General features: G+C 45.6%; 2 long non-coding RNA genes and 1 pseudogene across 2 annotated transcripts in view; 2 read left to right on the top strand and 1 right to left on the bottom strand.

Moving 5' to 3' along the window:
* The first annotated feature begins 1,286 nt into the window (after positions 1-1,286).
* LOC129634493 (BTB/POZ domain-containing protein KCTD2-like) lies at positions 1,287-2,623 on the top strand (annotated as a pseudogene).
* Positions 2,624-5,990: 3,367 nt separating this feature from the next.
* Positions 5,991-16,435, top strand: part of LOC129634555 (uncharacterized) — a 48,894-nt gene continuing 38,449 nt past the window's right edge. The window contains exon 1 of the long non-coding RNA XR_008705744.1: positions 5,991-6,152. This is a non-coding gene — a long non-coding RNA (uncharacterized LOC129634555). The remainder of the gene's footprint in view (positions 6,153-16,435) is intronic.
* On the bottom strand, positions 11,914-16,398 carry LOC129634550 (uncharacterized). The gene is made up of 3 exons (XR_008705737.1): positions 16,090-16,398; positions 14,429-14,736; positions 11,914-13,213 (listed from the first exon to the last, which is right to left on the bottom strand). It is a non-coding gene; the product is annotated as an uncharacterized LOC129634550 (long non-coding RNA).

The following is a 16,435-nucleotide window of genomic DNA, read 5'->3' on the forward strand; positions in this document are numbered from 1 at the left end:
GCATAGTAAATGAGGTTGGCTTCTAAGTTGGGTAATAATATTTCTGATCAAAAGTAGGTGTGGCATCATCAGGAAAATTAACATCACAGCTAGCAACAACCTCACACCCACTAGGAAGACTTTGATGATAAGTGTGTGTGACCCCATGCACTATACCCCGCCAGGCTCCTCTGTCCAAGGGATTTCCCAGGCAAGAGTACTGGAGTGGGTTGCCATATCCTACTGTGGGGGAAGGGGGGTCTTCCCTACCCAGGGATCAGACTCACATATCTTGCATCTCTTGCATTGGCAAGCAGATTCTTTACCTCTGTGCCACCTGGAACCATCATACACTGCTGGTAGGAGTACAGAATGCTAAAATTATATTGGAAAACACTTTGGTAGTTTTTTACAAAGTTAACCATAATCTTACATGTTGGTTACCTATTACTGTGTAGCAAGTTACCCCGAAATTTAGTGGCTTGAAATCGCATTAAATTTAAAGAAAATTCTCATGGTTTCTGTGGGTCAGAGATTGAGACAGGGTGAAACTGGCACCACATGTCTGGGCACAGCTGGAAGACTGAAGGCTGGGGCAGGAGCCCCTGGGGACTGGGAGATGACGTTGGTGTTGGCTGGGGGCTTCTCTGTGGCTTCTGCTTCTGCACAACACTGTGCCTGGGTTCCCAAGGAAAGCCTCCAGAGAGAGAGGGCAGAAGAGAGTGTGAAAGGGAGGATCTTGAAAACAGGGGATCCTACCTTATGCATTTATTTTTATTTTTTCTACCTTATGCATTTTATACCCTTACAACAGCTTCAATCTGATAAGCAATCTTGTACTATAACAAGTGAATTTTTCAAAATGCATGCGTTAGCCTACGGGATGGTTAATTTTATATACCCACTTGGCTAGACTACAGTGTCCGGATACGGGGTCAGACATTATTCTGGATGGTTCTGTGAAGATAGTTTTGGGTGAGATTACCATTTAAATCGGTGAACTTCGAGTAGAGAAGATTGTCCTCTATACTGTGAATGGGCCTCACCCAATCAGTTGAAGGCCTGAACAGAACAAAGGTGGACCTGCCCTGAACAAGAGGGAATTCTGCCAGCTGACCTCCTTTGGACTTGAACTGCAACACTAGCTCTTTCTGGGTGTCCGGCCTGTCATTTCACCCTGCAGATTTTGGACTTGACCTCCATAATCCTGGAGAAGAAAATGGCAGCCCACTCCAGTCCTCTTGCCCGGAAAATCCCATGGACGGAGGAGCCTGGTAGGCTACAGTCCATAGGGTCGCAAAAAGTCCATGAGCCAATTCCCAATCAATCAATCAGTCTCGGGCGCGCGGGCAGCGGCGGCGGCCCAAGATGAAGGAGCTGCGGTTGGACCCTGCGACCGCGGGCCGCCGCGCAGCCGCTGGAGCCGGGTCTCGGGCCGCCGGGTCAAGGGGCGGTGGTCGGCCCGCAGGGTCCGCCTGAACGTGGGCAGCACCTTACTCCATGACCACCAGGCAGACCCTAGGCCTGGAGCCCAGGTCTTTTTTCTGACGCCTCTGCTGCCAGGAGGATCCGGGGCTGGACACAGACAAGCACGAGACGCGGGCCTATCTGACTGACAGGGACCCTATCTACTTGGGTCCACTCCTAAACTACCCCCGTCAGGGAAGCTCATCTTTAGGAAGGAGTTGGCAGAAAAGGCGGCTGGAGGAAGTGGAGTTTTACATTGCATCTCTTGTGCGATTGGTTTCAAGGAGGCGATATCAACAAGAAAAACTGAGCTTCCCAGGGCCCGGCGAAGCACGTGTACAGAGTTCTGCAAGGCCAAGAGGAGGCGCTCAGGCAGATGGTGTCCACTATGTCTGACGGTTGGAGATTCCAACAGCTAATCAGCATGCTGCTGCTGCTGCTGCTGCTAAGTCGCTTCAGTCGTGTCCGGACTCTGTGTGACCTCATAGACGGCAGCCCACCAGGCTCCCCCGTCCCTGGGATTCTCCAGGCAAGAACACTGGAGTGGGTTGCCATTTCCTTCTCCAATGCATGAAAGTGAAAAGTTAAAGTGAAGTCGCTCAGTCATGTCCGACTCTTCGCGACCCCATGGACTGCAGCCTACCAGGCTCCTCCGCCCATGGGATTTTCCAGGCAAGAGTACTGGAGTGGGGTGCCATTGCCTTATGGGAACGAGGATCAGGCAGAATTCCTCTGTGTTGTCTCCAGAGAACTAAATAATTCGACCAACGGCATTGTCATCCAACCTAGCGAGAAGGCGAAGGTTCTTCAGGACAGAGGATCTCGGATGTAAACTCCGGAGTCCTCGGTGACGTGAGCGCGACCCACCCGAGCACCTCTGTGACGTTCAGTCTCACGCCCTAACCGAGCTTCTGCAAAGCCACGCCGAGCCTGGCCCCCCCCCCAGCGGAGAAGTGTTCTGGTCAAAACCAAAGGAACCCCACCCCCAGCCACAGGAACCCGAAGATAGATGCCGCTTCCGGCTGCACAATACCTTTTAAAGAAACCTGCTTTTGTTTTCTTAGCTAGTGTTGTAACGTATCTTTACAAGAGCAGCTGGGCTGGGTTCCCAGATGGAGCTTATCTAGGGATGGGGGCGGGGAAGAGGAAGGCCTAGGTGCTTGCAGAGGCTGTACTTCTGGGAAGGCTGAGCACAGGCAAGAGGGTTGTCCTGAGCTTTGCTACGTTTTCACCTGAGTGTGCCCTGTTGGACGTGGGCAGCTGCTTAGTCACACTACATTTCTCTCCCATACACGCCAGACTAATGCAACAGACGCAGAGGAATCTGGTTTAGGCTTGTTAAATTGAGGTTTTCGTGAAGGATAGAGTCACCAGAGTACCCCATATTTCTATGAACAAAACCTCTGAGGAGGGGAGGATGGGGTGTCCCTGATTGTGGTTGGAGACTGGGGGTCGCAGCTCTGGAGGCTACGGCAGCTCCCATGTTCAGCTTGCCTCCTTTGTCTCCAGCAGCTGGGCCCCCCTGATAGCTCACCTTCTCCCCAAGAAGAGGTTCAAGGCAGACGGTTCTTGCAGGGAGGCAGACACCCAGACTGGTGGGCGCTGTAGGTGTTGGTATAACTGCTTCTTCAGCCTTTTCTTGCCCTCCGTTGGTCCGTCTTCCTTCCTTGACTTTTTAAACTGGGGCCCAGGATAAAGGGATCTTGGACCCTCTGATGGCTTGGGGTGAAGACAGCTGTTTTCTCTGAAAGTTGCCAAATGTGGTAGGTTGTAGTATCAAAAGTGGCCATTGTTTTTGTGGTTGTTTCTTGAAAATGCTTTAACCCAAAGTGCGATATTTGTGTTTCTTCTTGGTTTCTGACCTCAGCAGTGGTGGTGAGCGCGCACCATTCACCGTGGTGTGTGTGCACTTTCCGGGCGGGCTGAGGAGTCCCTCCCCTGACCCTGACCCTCACCACTACGTCCTTCTGTGGGTGCCGAGGCGTCGAGGATCCTACACTATTCCACTCAGAGGAGCCAAGCCTCAGAGCTTGTAACTGGACTTGCTCTCTGAGCTTTTGAGTCTTGGTGAGCAGTCGTGGAACACAAAGGGGCCAGAAAACGCAGGCTTTTCTCCAGCTAACTTTCCTAGTGTGGCAGGTGGTCCAGAGAAGGGGAGGTGCCCGTGGGGAGTGCTTTGTCCATAAAAGACCCTGCAAGCCCATGGCTGCTCCTAACGCTGAGGCTCCCTTTGCCCTTCACCAGCTCAGCCGCTCACCTCATGGGTCTGGGGTCAGGGTTGTTGAAAGTGACTATCGACTCTGCCAAGTGCCCTTTGAGCCTGTGACCTGCCCCAACCCAGACAGGAACCTCACATGGCCCTCACATGTCTGTGTGTAGAGTAGGGGAGAAGTGTGTGTCCGGGGCTCCTGCTGACTCACTGTGTCTACACCTCAACGTGAATATGAACGTTGGTACCACGGACGTCTGGCCTGTGCCCAGGATTTTTACAGGTATAAAGTGTTAGAGGAACTGCTACCTACAATAAACAGTTACCCCTGCAGAATGGTGGAGGGTTTCCATCCTGACATCTTTAGGGGGAGGAAAAAAAAAAGATTTGAACACGTCAAGGAAAAGCTGCTGTCGACTGGGCAGGACAGAGGACAATGGGAGAGGAACTCTGGCCAAAGGGAATAAGCACATTCAGACTGAAAGGAGGGAAGCCTTGGCATCTGGGGCCTCAAGCCCAAGCAGACCTGCTTTCCTGGGGCTTGTCTGAAAACCAGCCTCTGGTCCCAAGCCAGCAAGCAGGAGTGAGGAGGCTGGAGGGCAGCAGGGGCCTAGCCCCTCTGGATGTGCCATTTCCCTCATCGTGCTTCTCATGGGTCCACCGTGGAGTCGGTGCAAAGACCGCCGAGCCCCTCGCTGAGCCCTCTGAGGAACCAGCAGGCTGCCTTTCACCAAGATCTCTCCTCCGGGCAAGCCAGTGACCGTTTCAGTTGCTCAGTGCTCCAGGAATCTGAGAGTGATTCGTTTCTTAAGGTTTCTGGGAAAGCATTTTACCCAAGCCCTTCGTGAACCAAGTTGGTGTTTTTTTCTTGAAAGCCGTCTCCCTCTGGGAGAGTCCGGCTGACCACTTCAGAGAGAAGCCTGGCCATTGGCTGTGGGGGTGTCACGTGACCAGTGACCCCCACTCTCCAGCTGCCCAGGGCTGCCGTGTGGGCGACACTGGCCAGGCAGGGCCCAACCTCCTCTAGAGTGACTTCGTTTCTGCACAGTTTTCACTGAACTCAGGGGTGTCCGTGAGGCATGGAGGAGGAAGAGAGAGAGAGGCTGAGAGGAAGGGCTGAGAAGTCACCCACACCCTCCAGGGTGGCCTTTGAGCCAGGGCCTTAGGGACCATGACTGTCACTTGTGGGTGCCCTTTGTTGCCATTTGTGTCTTTGAATAAAGTCTGAAATGCTGTGACCCTTTTTTCCCTCGTCTTGTCAATAAAGACATGAAACAAACAAAAATACCAGTCTATCTCTCTCTTCATTCAATCACACACACATACACACACACACACACACCCCCCCCCCCATTGGTTCTGTTTCTCTAGAGAATCCTGACTAATACAACCTGGCTCTCTTGTATCAACCCAAAACACGAGCTTCTTGACCAGCAGTTTCTGCCCTGGATTCATAACTGCAAATGGGATTTTCATGTAAAATATTTCCTGTGCTACTTCTTAATAGTAGACAGTGTGCCCTTGATATACAACACTGACATAGTGGCTGAAAAACCTTGTAGCGAGGTGGCAGTTCACAGTGGTTTTTGGAGGAGGTCGTGAACGAGAACCAATGAACGTGGCTCATCAGTAATCTGTTGCAAAGATGCTGTGCTCATCAGCACAGAAGTAAATCTTTCATTACTGGAAAATGTGAATCAATTCAAGGGAAACAGGATTCTGTCAGTTTATAAAACTTAATTACGTTTTTAACTCCATACATTGTCCAGTAAAGGCATCTGAAAATACCTAACTTCTAGGGTGAATCAACAGTAAATTAATTGCAAGAAGGTACCAGCTTCCCTGGTGGCTCAGACGGTAAAGAATCTGCCTGCAATGCAGGAGATTCAGGTTCGATCCCTGAGTCAGGAAGATCTCCTGGAGAAGGAAATGGCAACCCACTCCAGCATTCTTGCCTGGAGAATGCCATGGACAGAGGAACCCGGCAGGCCACAGCCCATGTTGCATGTAGAGTTGGATGCGACTGAACGATGAACACACACACACAAACCGCATATGTGCTCAGAAATTATCTGCATTTTAATTAAGCTCTTAACTGTGGAGATTTTTGTGTCAGTTCCGCATCAAATTTGCTCAGCAAACCCCAGGTAATTCTAAACTTTCAGCATAAGAACATCCCCCAAAGAAGAGACAATCGAGTGGGGAGAAAAATCAGTCCAGTGGCTTAAGTTTTTTCAGCCTTGGGGAGTTAAGAAAAACACTTCAGCATGAGGACAAAAGCTCCCTTGTTTAAGCGCTTCCCCAGCTGCACTTCAACTAAATATATCCCGGCAGAGTGTTTTCATTTCCCCACCCTCTCCTGGAGCCAGTCACATGGTGAGAAACAGCTCGAGGCTCCCGGGACTGACACAGCAGAGGCAGTGCCTTGGTTACCGCTAGGACTTCCTCCCAGCACGGCCCCCTTGCCGCCCCCTCTTCCCTGGAGGCCTCAGGGTTGGTGTGTGAGGGGTGGGGGTGGGGGTGGGGGGGTTGGTGACGGGAAGGAGCCCAGGGTGGAGAGGAGGCCTGCAGGGGTTAACTCAGTGGCTTGTCTGGAATTCATGCACCACCTGGGCTGACAGCATGAATGACTCATTGTTTCCCCTCTGAACAGTCTGAGGAGTGCTTCCTTCTCGGTGTCAATAACTGAGGCAGAGCGAAATGGTTTTTCCCCCCCTTTCCCCCTAACCCGTTTTCTAAAACTGAGTGTAGAACTGGAAATGTGCAGCAACGGTAGCCAAGGTTACTGCTTTGAGTTTGTCTTCCGGGGACAAAGGATGTAAATTTACTGTCCACAAACAAAAAGGGGCCCAGAGCCAGAGGTCCTCTGATTTAGAGCTTGTGTGACAGACAGTCTTACAAAATGAAGCAAACTTAGTTTAAACCTCTAGCTTGCCTAAGCCTGTGGCCTGTGTGGTAGATCTTACATTACCCGTGATTTGTATATATGGAAATTCTCACCGATCCTTTCCTGTGGCTAAATTTAAGACTTGTAGTCTTCCATTCCTGGTTCTAGAAAAGAGTAGAATTCATCACGCCTCACCTCACTTTTTCATGTACGGAACCGCTCCTTGATATCTGTGAGTTTTACTCTTCTTGGGAAACTGGGTCAATAGATTTTCCTGGGCTGCGGGATCTTCTGCCTTCATGAGACATCTGAGTCCAAAAGCTTGAGAGACAGACCACGCATTTAAGGCGAAAAGAAACATAGGTTAGATCCCTGAGTTGGGAAGATGCCCTGAAGGAAGAAATGGCAACACATTTAAGTATTCTTGCCTGGGAAATCGACAGAGGAGCCTGGTGGGCTGCAGTCCATGGGGTCACAGAGTCAGACACGACAGAGCACATACGCATCATGCGGCCCTGCAAGTGTGTCATAGGTAACAGATTTTGAACTCTTTGGCCTCTTTCTTCTACTTACCTACATTCTTGGGTGTTTAAAGGAAACTATTCAAAAACATGTGAGAAAAAAAAAGAAACAAATGCAGAAAGGACAGGAGAAAAGTCCTGTGTAGACGCACGACTGAGTTCTGACTCAAACTGGGAGGTGAGCATGCAGCAGAGTGTTTTCCTCATCAAATAAAGTAACAGTCCTGAATAGATTTAAAGTCATGGACCAAAGTATTTGCAATACCTTTTTTTGAAGCAAATGAAAACCTGCAAAGATTAAGTATTTAAGTATTCTGTTTTTGTAGATAAGACACAACCATTGCAGCTTGCTTAGAGAAATGGCAGTAATCAAGGCTTCAGTTTCTCGCAAGTAAATGTAGTTCTCCGAATGAGTCTGTTTTATATCACATACAATTAATCTATTTACCAATAAGCTTCCTTCCCTACTAGAGGTTGTGTGGTCCTTGCACGTGAGTGTATGCTAAGTCGCTTCAGTTGTGTCCAACTCTTTCTGACCCTATGGACTGTAGCCCACCACGATCCTCTGGAGTGGTTGTCATTTCCTCCTCGAGGGGATCTTCCTGACTCAGGGATCAAACCCATATCTCTTATGTCTTCTGCATTGGCAGACTGGTTCTTCACACTAGTACCACCTGGGAAGCCCTTGTGGTTCTTGTACCAACACCATGTGTATCTGTCAGTCACTCAGTCATGTCTGACTCTTTGCAGTCCCATGCACTGTAGCCCACCAGGCTCCTCTGTCCATGGATGGGATTTCCCAGGCAAGAATACTGGAATGGATAGCCATTCCCTTCTCCAGGGGATCTTCTTGACCTAGAGATAGAACCTGGGTCTCCTGCATGGCAGGCAGATTCTTTACCTTCTGAGCCACCAAGGAAGAGTCACCAGTCTCATTTCAACAGAGACTGGAATTTAAACTTAGGGACAGCTTCTAAGCTCTGAGAGAGGAGACATCTCCATTTTCTCATTGGTACAGCCATCATCCCAACCCTACTGAGTTTCTTCATGAAAACACGGGCCTCAGGACTCTAACTTGATTTTAAGTCCTTTATAGTGGGTGGTGGGCTCATCCTCTTTTCTCAAGTCCAAAAGAAAAGCAATTTGCATAGTTGTTTTTTCTCCTCCTGCATAGAACTCTTTAGCATGAGTTTAATAGATCTAAAACTACCTGATGTACCTTTCCCTTGAGAACTCCACTGTCTTTCTGTGACTTGTTTATAAGTGTGCCTAAAAGGAAAACTGACGGCGGGGGGTCAGAGGGGAGACGTTTAAAGGCAGAGTATGTCAGAGGAGGCTTTACAATTAGCTGAGGAAAGAAGAGAACCACAAAATAAGGGAGAAAGGGAAAGATATACCCAACGGAGTGCAGAGTTCCAGAGGATAGCAAGTGAAATAAAAAGGCCTTCTTAATGAACAATGCAAAGAAAGAGATGAAAACAATAGAATGGGAAAGACTACAGATCTCTTCAAGAAAATTGGAGATATTAAGGGAACATTTCATGCAAGGATGGGCTCAATAAAGGACAGAAATAGTAAGGACCTAACTGAAACAAAAGAGATTAGGAAGAGGTGGCGAGAGCACACAGAAGAACGATGCATAAAAGGTCTTAATGACCCAGATAACCACGACAGTGTGGTCACTCACCTAGAGCCAGAAATCCACAAGTGTAAGGTCAAGTAGGCCTTAGGAAGCATTACTACAAGCAAAGCTAGTAGAGATGATAGAATTCTAGCTGAGCTATTTAAAATCCTAAAAGATGATGCTATTAAAGTGCTGTACTCAATATATCAGCAAATTTGGAAAACTTGGCAGTGGCCAGGACTATTGGTCCTATTGCTATAGGACTGGTAAAGGTCAGTTTTCATTCCAAAGAAAGGCAATGCCAAAGAATGTTCAAAGTACTTTACAATCGGGCTCATTTTACGTGCTACCAAGCTTATGCTCAAAATTCTTCAAGCTATGCTTCAACAGTACGTGAACCAAGAACTTCCAAATATACAAGCTGGGTTTCGAAGAGGCAGAGGAACCAGAGATCAAATTGCCAACATTCATTGGATCATAGAGAAAGCAAGGGAATTCCAGAAAAAAACATTTACTTCTGCTTCATTGACTACGCAAAAGCCTTTGACTGTGTGGATCACAACAAACTGTGGAAAATTCTTCAAGAGATGGGAATACCAGACCACCTACCTCACCTGTCTCCTGAGAAACCTGTATGTCGATCAAGAAGAAACAGAAACGGACACAGAACGACTGACTGGTTCAAAACTGAGAAGGGAAGTATGACAAGACTGTATATTGTCACCTTGCTTATTTGACTTTACTTGCAGAGTACATCATGCAAAATGCCAGGCTGGGTGAATCACAAGCTGAAATCAAAATTGCTCGGCCAAGTATCAACAACCTCAGATATGCAGATGATACCACTCTAATGGCAGAAACTAAAGAGCCTCTTGATGAGTGTGAAAGAGGAGAGTGAAAAAGCTGGCTTGAAATCTGACATTAAAAAAATTAAGATCATGGCATTTGGTCCCATCACTTCATGGCTAACAGAAGGGGGGAAAGTGAAAGCAGTGACAGATTTCCTTTCCCTGGGCTCCAAAATTAACTGCGGACGGTGACTGCAGCCATGAAATTAAAAACACTTGCTCCTTGGAAGGAAAGCTATGACCAACCTAGACAGCATATTAAAAGCGGAGACAGCACTTTGCTGACAAAGGTCTGTATAGTCAAAGCTATGATCTTTCCAGTAATCATGTATGGATGTGAGAGCTGGACCATAAAGACTGAGCACTGGAGAACTGACGCTTTCAAGTTGTGGTGCTGGAGAAGTCCCTCAAGAGTCCCTTGGACTGCAAAGAGATCAAACCAGGCAATCCTAAAGGAAATCAGCCTTGAATATTCATTGGAAGGACTGAAGCTGAAGCTGCAATACTTTGGCTACCTGATGTGAAGAGCTGACTCACTGGAAAAGACCCTGATACTCGAAAAGATTGAAAGAAAAAGAAAGCGATGGCTGAAAATGAGATGGTTAGACAGTATCACCAACTCAATGGACATGAATGTGAGCAAATTCCAGGAGATAGTGGAGGACGGAGGAGCATACTATTGGCATGCTACAGTCTTCGAGGTTGCAAAGTCGGACATGACAGTGATTGAACAACAATGGCACAATTAACTGTGAGTTTTTCCTAACTGATCCTACCCCCAACTGATGGCCCTATTAATTCTTATTTATTTGACTGCACCTTGCAGCACGTGGGATCTTAATTCCCAGGCCAAGGATTGAACCAGCGCCTGTGGCAGTGAAAGCACAGATTCCTGACCGCTGGGCCACCAGGGAATCCCCTGCCTTAATAACTCTACATATTTGGAAAGGACTAATAAGGCCAGGCAAAACAGTAATTTAATGACTCTAAAACCCCAGGCAAGAAGAAGGGGACAGATGACTGGACTATATATTTCATGATGTCAGAGCAGGTCCGGAGCAGAGGGAACACTTTGTCTTGACTCCACATTATCACTCCACACTCAGTATTATAGGACATTGCAGGTGTTCAGAAAAATTTTCCAGTCCACTAAAGCAGACAGGATTCTTATTCAAATAAGGTGACTCTAAGCTATGAGAATTTATTTTTTAAATATTTATTTAGTTACTTATTTGACTTAGTCACCAGGTCTTAATTGGGGCATATGGGATCTAGTTCCCTGACCAGTGACGGAATCCAGGCCCCTTGCATTAGGAGTGCAGAGTCTTAGCCCCTGGACCACCAGGGAAGTCCCTAAGCTATGAGAATTTAGAAGGAAATAATAATTTCAAACCTTTCCTTGAAAACAGAAGCTCCATTAAACAAAACTCTGGGATTCAAAACATTTATAACTTCTTGAATATGAATTTTCTTGGTATGTTTCTTGAATCTTTTCTTGGTATGTTTCATGCAAGAGAGAATAAATAATATCCTTCTACTTTGTACATGCATCAGTACTTCTTGTCTCACTAGTGTTGAGAGAAAACATAGTATTTTTTTTTTATTTACCATATTATAGCTTCAGATGAACAGTGATTCACAATTCTTAAAGGTTATATTCCATTTATAGTTATTATAAGATATTGGTTATTTTCCCTGTGCTCAAAAATATATCCTTGTAGTTTATTCATTTTAGACATGGTAGTTTTTACCTCTTAATCCCTTACCCTGATCATGCCCTTCCCCCGCACCCCTCCCCTCACTAGTTTGTTTTCTAAATCTGTTTCTTGTTATAGTCACTACTTCTTTTTAGATTCCACATATAAGTGATATCATACAGTATTTGTTTTTCTCTGACTTATTTCACTTAGCATAGTGCCCTCCAAATCTATGTCCTTGCAAATGGCAAAATTTCATTTTTTTATAGTTGAGCAATATTGCATTGTATAAATATACCACATCTTCTTTATCCAGTCATCGGTTGATGGACACTGATGTTGCTCCCATATTTTTGTTATTGTAAATAGTGCTGCTGTGAATATTGGGGTGCATGCATCTTTTTGAAGGTAGTATTTATTCAGATGCTCATTTTGATATAATCACTGACAGCGACAGGACTAACCATTTCTTCATTTTATTTTTTAAAAAACAGTTTTCAGTTCTATGCATCAAACACTGTCTATCATATATAAGGTGCTGTGGAAAATTACCTGCATAGACTAAACTTGTTTTGGTTGTGTGCATTCTATGCCTGTTGAGTCATTAAGGACAAAGGGCACAGAGCTGAACTTTCCTCACTGGTTTTTGATAAGGTAGCTGCTATAGGAATCTGAGTGTCATGTGCACACCCAACCAAAATGCAACACGTTAAAAAAGATGTTCAGGGTGATATTGAAAGACTGGCTAAAGGTGGTAGTTTGGGAAGTTGGTTTAAGTAGCTGGACTTAAAAAGTGTTGAAATTTTAACCATTTGCAGTTAATGGCTTTTCTTTCCTCAAACAGCTTTTGCGTATCTATTCTCAGGGTCAAAACCTCAAGTATCTATAGGAACCAAGAAGATAATGTAAATAAAAAAAGGCAGATAAATTTGAGAAAAATGGAGAGAGACACATTTTATGTGCCCTATAAACACAGAGGCAACTCTTCATTTCCAAGAAATGAATGAGCTCTCTCCCACTATTCTTGAAAGATGCTTTAGCCTGTTCTCTCTTTTGGTACTAGGAGAGAGTTAACTGCAAGAAAAACATTAGTGCACACTGAATATAAATGACACCTTACACGGAGCCTCAGAGAGGAAGCAACAGGGAGTGGCAGAGGCTACAATAACGTGAAGTGCTGGCATCTGGTCAAAGGGGCCCATCTCTGCACTAGGTGCCTGCTGCCACGTGGAAACAGGTTTGGGGGCGGGGCCTGGGGGCATAGATCATTCTTCAGGAGAAGTCAAAGACCCTGATCGGTATGCAAATGCAGATTTTAAAATGTGACCTGACATTTTAAAAAATAAATTTGAGAAAAGAGCCAAACAAAATTAATTTGGTGGGCTGGGTAAGGCCTGTAGGTCACCAGTTTGAGATCTCAGTCGTATTCGTCTAGGTATTCTGCTGTGAGGTGCTGGGAACACAAAGATCTAAAAAACAGAAAAGCAAAAAACTCTGCTCTCATGAAGCTTATGGATAAATACATCATATATGAGTTCACACACACACGTGTATGTGTGCTCTAACAGGGGAAATTACCAAGAGTTCTGGGAGCCCAGAGGAAATCAAATCAGAGGAAGGTGAGTGGGTAGGGAAGAGGGCCAGGGAAGAATTCCAGAGGATGAGCCTAGGTGAGTTATATTGCTAGCTGAGCCAAGTTAGTAGAAATGGTAGAGGAAGGTGGTGGTCCAGGTTGAGGTGTTAGCACATGCTAAGGTGTGGGGGCCACAAGCAGTCAGAGCCTTTGTTAAAGAAGCTAAAATACAAGTGTGAGATTCAGGAGACCGAGTGGTAAAAAGAGGTCTTCCCTGTCAGGCAATGGCAAGAGGACCAAAGATGAACTCAAAAGAACATCAAATCCAGCTGTCCGGTTGGCAGTTCTTGGACGAGTCCTCCTGACTGCTTCAGCATGTAAATTCACTCAGCGTCTGCTAGGAATTAGCTGTCATTTCAAAGAAACCAGAATGTAAGATTTTGAATTAGAATAGAAAACTCAATCCTCAACGTTTGGTAATCCTCTTCTCCTGATTTCCTGCTATTTGGCTATTATGTCTGTGGGAAGGATGGACCTGTAGTCAAAATCTGAATGCAAACTGAATCGTTGGTTGGAAGAACTGGCCTGAGTTGTCCCTGTATCTAGTGTCAAGGTCAACACAAATCTAAATTAAATAAGAAATCTCCCTAGTCCCGAAAGGGAAAGAGACCTCTCTCCCCCAACACTGTTTCTTTCCCCATTTACATTAGAAATTTTATGGTTGTAAATTCCTTCTCTGGCCCTTTAAGAATTACACAAACCTTTTTAAAAGCTAAATAAGCCTCTTGCCAGCTTTACTACACAGGAATGCCTTTCTCAAAGACCTGGGAGCTATCTCTTTGAAATGCAATCATCAAGGAAGATAACACCCCTATTTCCTCTCTTTGGAAAGATGACTCTCCCTGGGAGAGTAGGAATCTAACTTCAGAAGGTCCCTGTTTCCAAGTTTCTGATTTACCTCCTGTCGTAAATATGTAAGAAGTCTTTTCTTTGGATAAACTAATTGACTGATACAGATAGCAGCTATCAATTACCAAGGTGAATTTAGGATGAACTATACGTGACAAATGGTACTGTCAAGCCCTCCGACTAGTTACTGTATATCTAGAGAACAGATAGTATTAATGATAGGGTATATCTGCTTTGCTGTGAAATTCCTTTCCATCTTTGCAGCCTCTCAGTGGATTGCCTGTGATGCCCATCATATTTTGGTTTAATGCTTATTCAGTAGTAAAACAGCTTTCTTTCTCTTCTGCTTCTGTGGAGAGGTTTGGGGGGTTGGCAGGAGATTTTGTTTTTAATTATATGTCCTCAACACCTGCCACCAAGGTTGGTTGAGTTTGGGTCTTTCCAGCTCAGGGTATGGGTAAGCATCTAAATGCCCTGATATAAATGTGAAAAGTCTGTTCATGACAAAGCAGAACAGACTTCAGAGAAACAGATTTTCACACTCCTGTCTGAGAGATCCACAATTAGAAGATACTGTGTACTCTCTGCAGTATTTACAGACAGCAGTACAGCACAATGGCAGGCTAGCACAGGCTCTCCTTATAAAGTCGGGGTTTGACTCTCCCTTCCACCTTTGCTTCAGGCACTTAACCTCCTGGTGGCTTAGTTTCTCACCTGAAAATGAGAGACAAAATGGGGTAACCGGCTTCATAGAACAGTGTTTTCCAGAGTATAAAGCCTCCATAGTTTAATTAGAAGTATTTCAAGGTTATAGGCAGAAACACTTCTGGGATACAAAGTGAAGTGTTAGTCGTTCAGTCGTGTCCCACTCGGTGCGACTCTTCAACTGTAGCCTGTCAGGCTCCTCTGTCCATGGGATTCTCCAGGCAAGAATGCTGGAGTGGGTTGGCATTCCCTTCTCCAGGGGATCTTCCCAGGGATCCAACCCAGGTCTCCTTCATTGCAGGCAAATTCTATACCATCTGTGGCCCCAGGGAAGCAATGGGGAAAATACGGTTACTTATCTCCAGAGGAATTTACAATGTTATGATAATTATAGTACCATTAATTTGAATATAAATTAACTTCTCAAGAAAGAGAAAAATAGAAAAAACTTTAAAGGGGAAGGTGCCACAGCCAGGGGCTATTACCCTGATTGAGCTCCTTGTAATTATATGGTCTCTGTGGTTAAGCCAGTTTAAAAAGACTTCTTCCTGAGCTAGTTTAACAGGAAAAACGAGAATTTTTATAAAAAGCCAATGTATCACCGACTTTGAAGCCAAAAGCGCTACCACGTCTCTTAGTCCATGACTTAACACACACCCTGAGACGCTCCCTGATTTTTTCCCCATCCAGACGACCTAACTACAAGGATTTTTTTAACGTTATAAAAGCAAATAAATATTGGCTATTGGCACAGAGTACTCTTAAAGCCAGCCATTACGACTCTTGCTTTCTGCTAAGCTCAAGGGTGTTCAACTGGCTTTGTACCTGGCTCTTTAAGACAGGACTCAGAGGCCATCTTGGAAACAAAAGGACTTTGGGCGCCGAGGGTGGAGGAGGTGGTTTCCAAGCAACAGAAGGCGCGCGCCGCGCAGCCGCACTTCGCCGCGCCCAGCCGCCTACCGCGTGGGCGGGGCTAGCGGGGCGGTGGAAAATTACCGCGCTTCCTCTTAAAGGCGCCCGGACATTGCCTGACCCTGTCGCTGATCTCCGTTGTAAGCTACAATGTGAAGTGGGGGTCTCCATTTTATCTTCCTAGATGTAGTAAAATTCAGTTCACAATTTCCAGGCCAGTACTAGTTTATACTTAGGCAAGTAAAGTCGGAATGAACAGGCATTTTCTTAATCAAGTTAAGAAAACTAAAAATCTTATATATCGAACTCTGGTGCAGAAAGGGCTACTAACACAGGAACGAGACGCAAGAAACAACTTCGTAAATAGTCACATTGACTGTCAACCAGTTTAAAAATGATTAGGTTCCGAAGCAAGGAAAACCCGTTTTTTACAAACGGATTGACAAATTATAACTATTAAAAACTACCAAAAACCAGAATAAACGTGTAAGAAGCAACAGGATAGGTTTAGCGGGCATCAGGAAATTTATCCTCTCTTTGTAGATCGGCTTTTACAGTATAAAAGATAATCAGGGAGATTTTTTTTTTTCTGGCTGTTAGTCGTCAAAGAACTTTCTCCATGTTACAAGCTTTTCTGATTTTCAGATTAAGCGATAGTTTATCGCTGGCTTACTTTTATGAAAGAATAAATAACAATTTGATTTTTATAACGTGAACATCTGAGATACAATCTGTGGCTCGGAAACGATTCCCCTTACCAAGCAATATTTTCTAGAAGCCATCCTGGAAACAACTGGGCGAAATAGAGATGTTGGTCTTCCCGGAAGTAAAGCTCTTGACACATTAACTCTCTTCAGTTCGTTTCAGACGGTTAGCTCGGTGGTCTTCGGGTTGTGAGAGTACCCACCTTCTACTCTTGTCCTCACGCTCTGACTGCGGACAGTAGCGTGGGAGTCAGGGTGGATTCTCACGAAGGTGTAGGTGATGTCCCAGACTTATCACGGCCCTGGCAAATTGATTTTCCACTCCCAACAGAGCTATTTCCCTCTGCTTCGCGGCCCTGTTAAGCCATGTCTTCACTCCTGTCCCCTTTTTAACACGTCT

This window comes from Bubalus kerabau, chromosome 19 (assembly GCF_029407905.1).
Source record: "Bubalus kerabau isolate K-KA32 ecotype Philippines breed swamp buffalo chromosome 19, PCC_UOA_SB_1v2, whole genome shotgun sequence".
Lineage (NCBI taxonomy): Eukaryota > Metazoa > Chordata > Mammalia > Artiodactyla > Bovidae > Bubalus > Bubalus kerabau.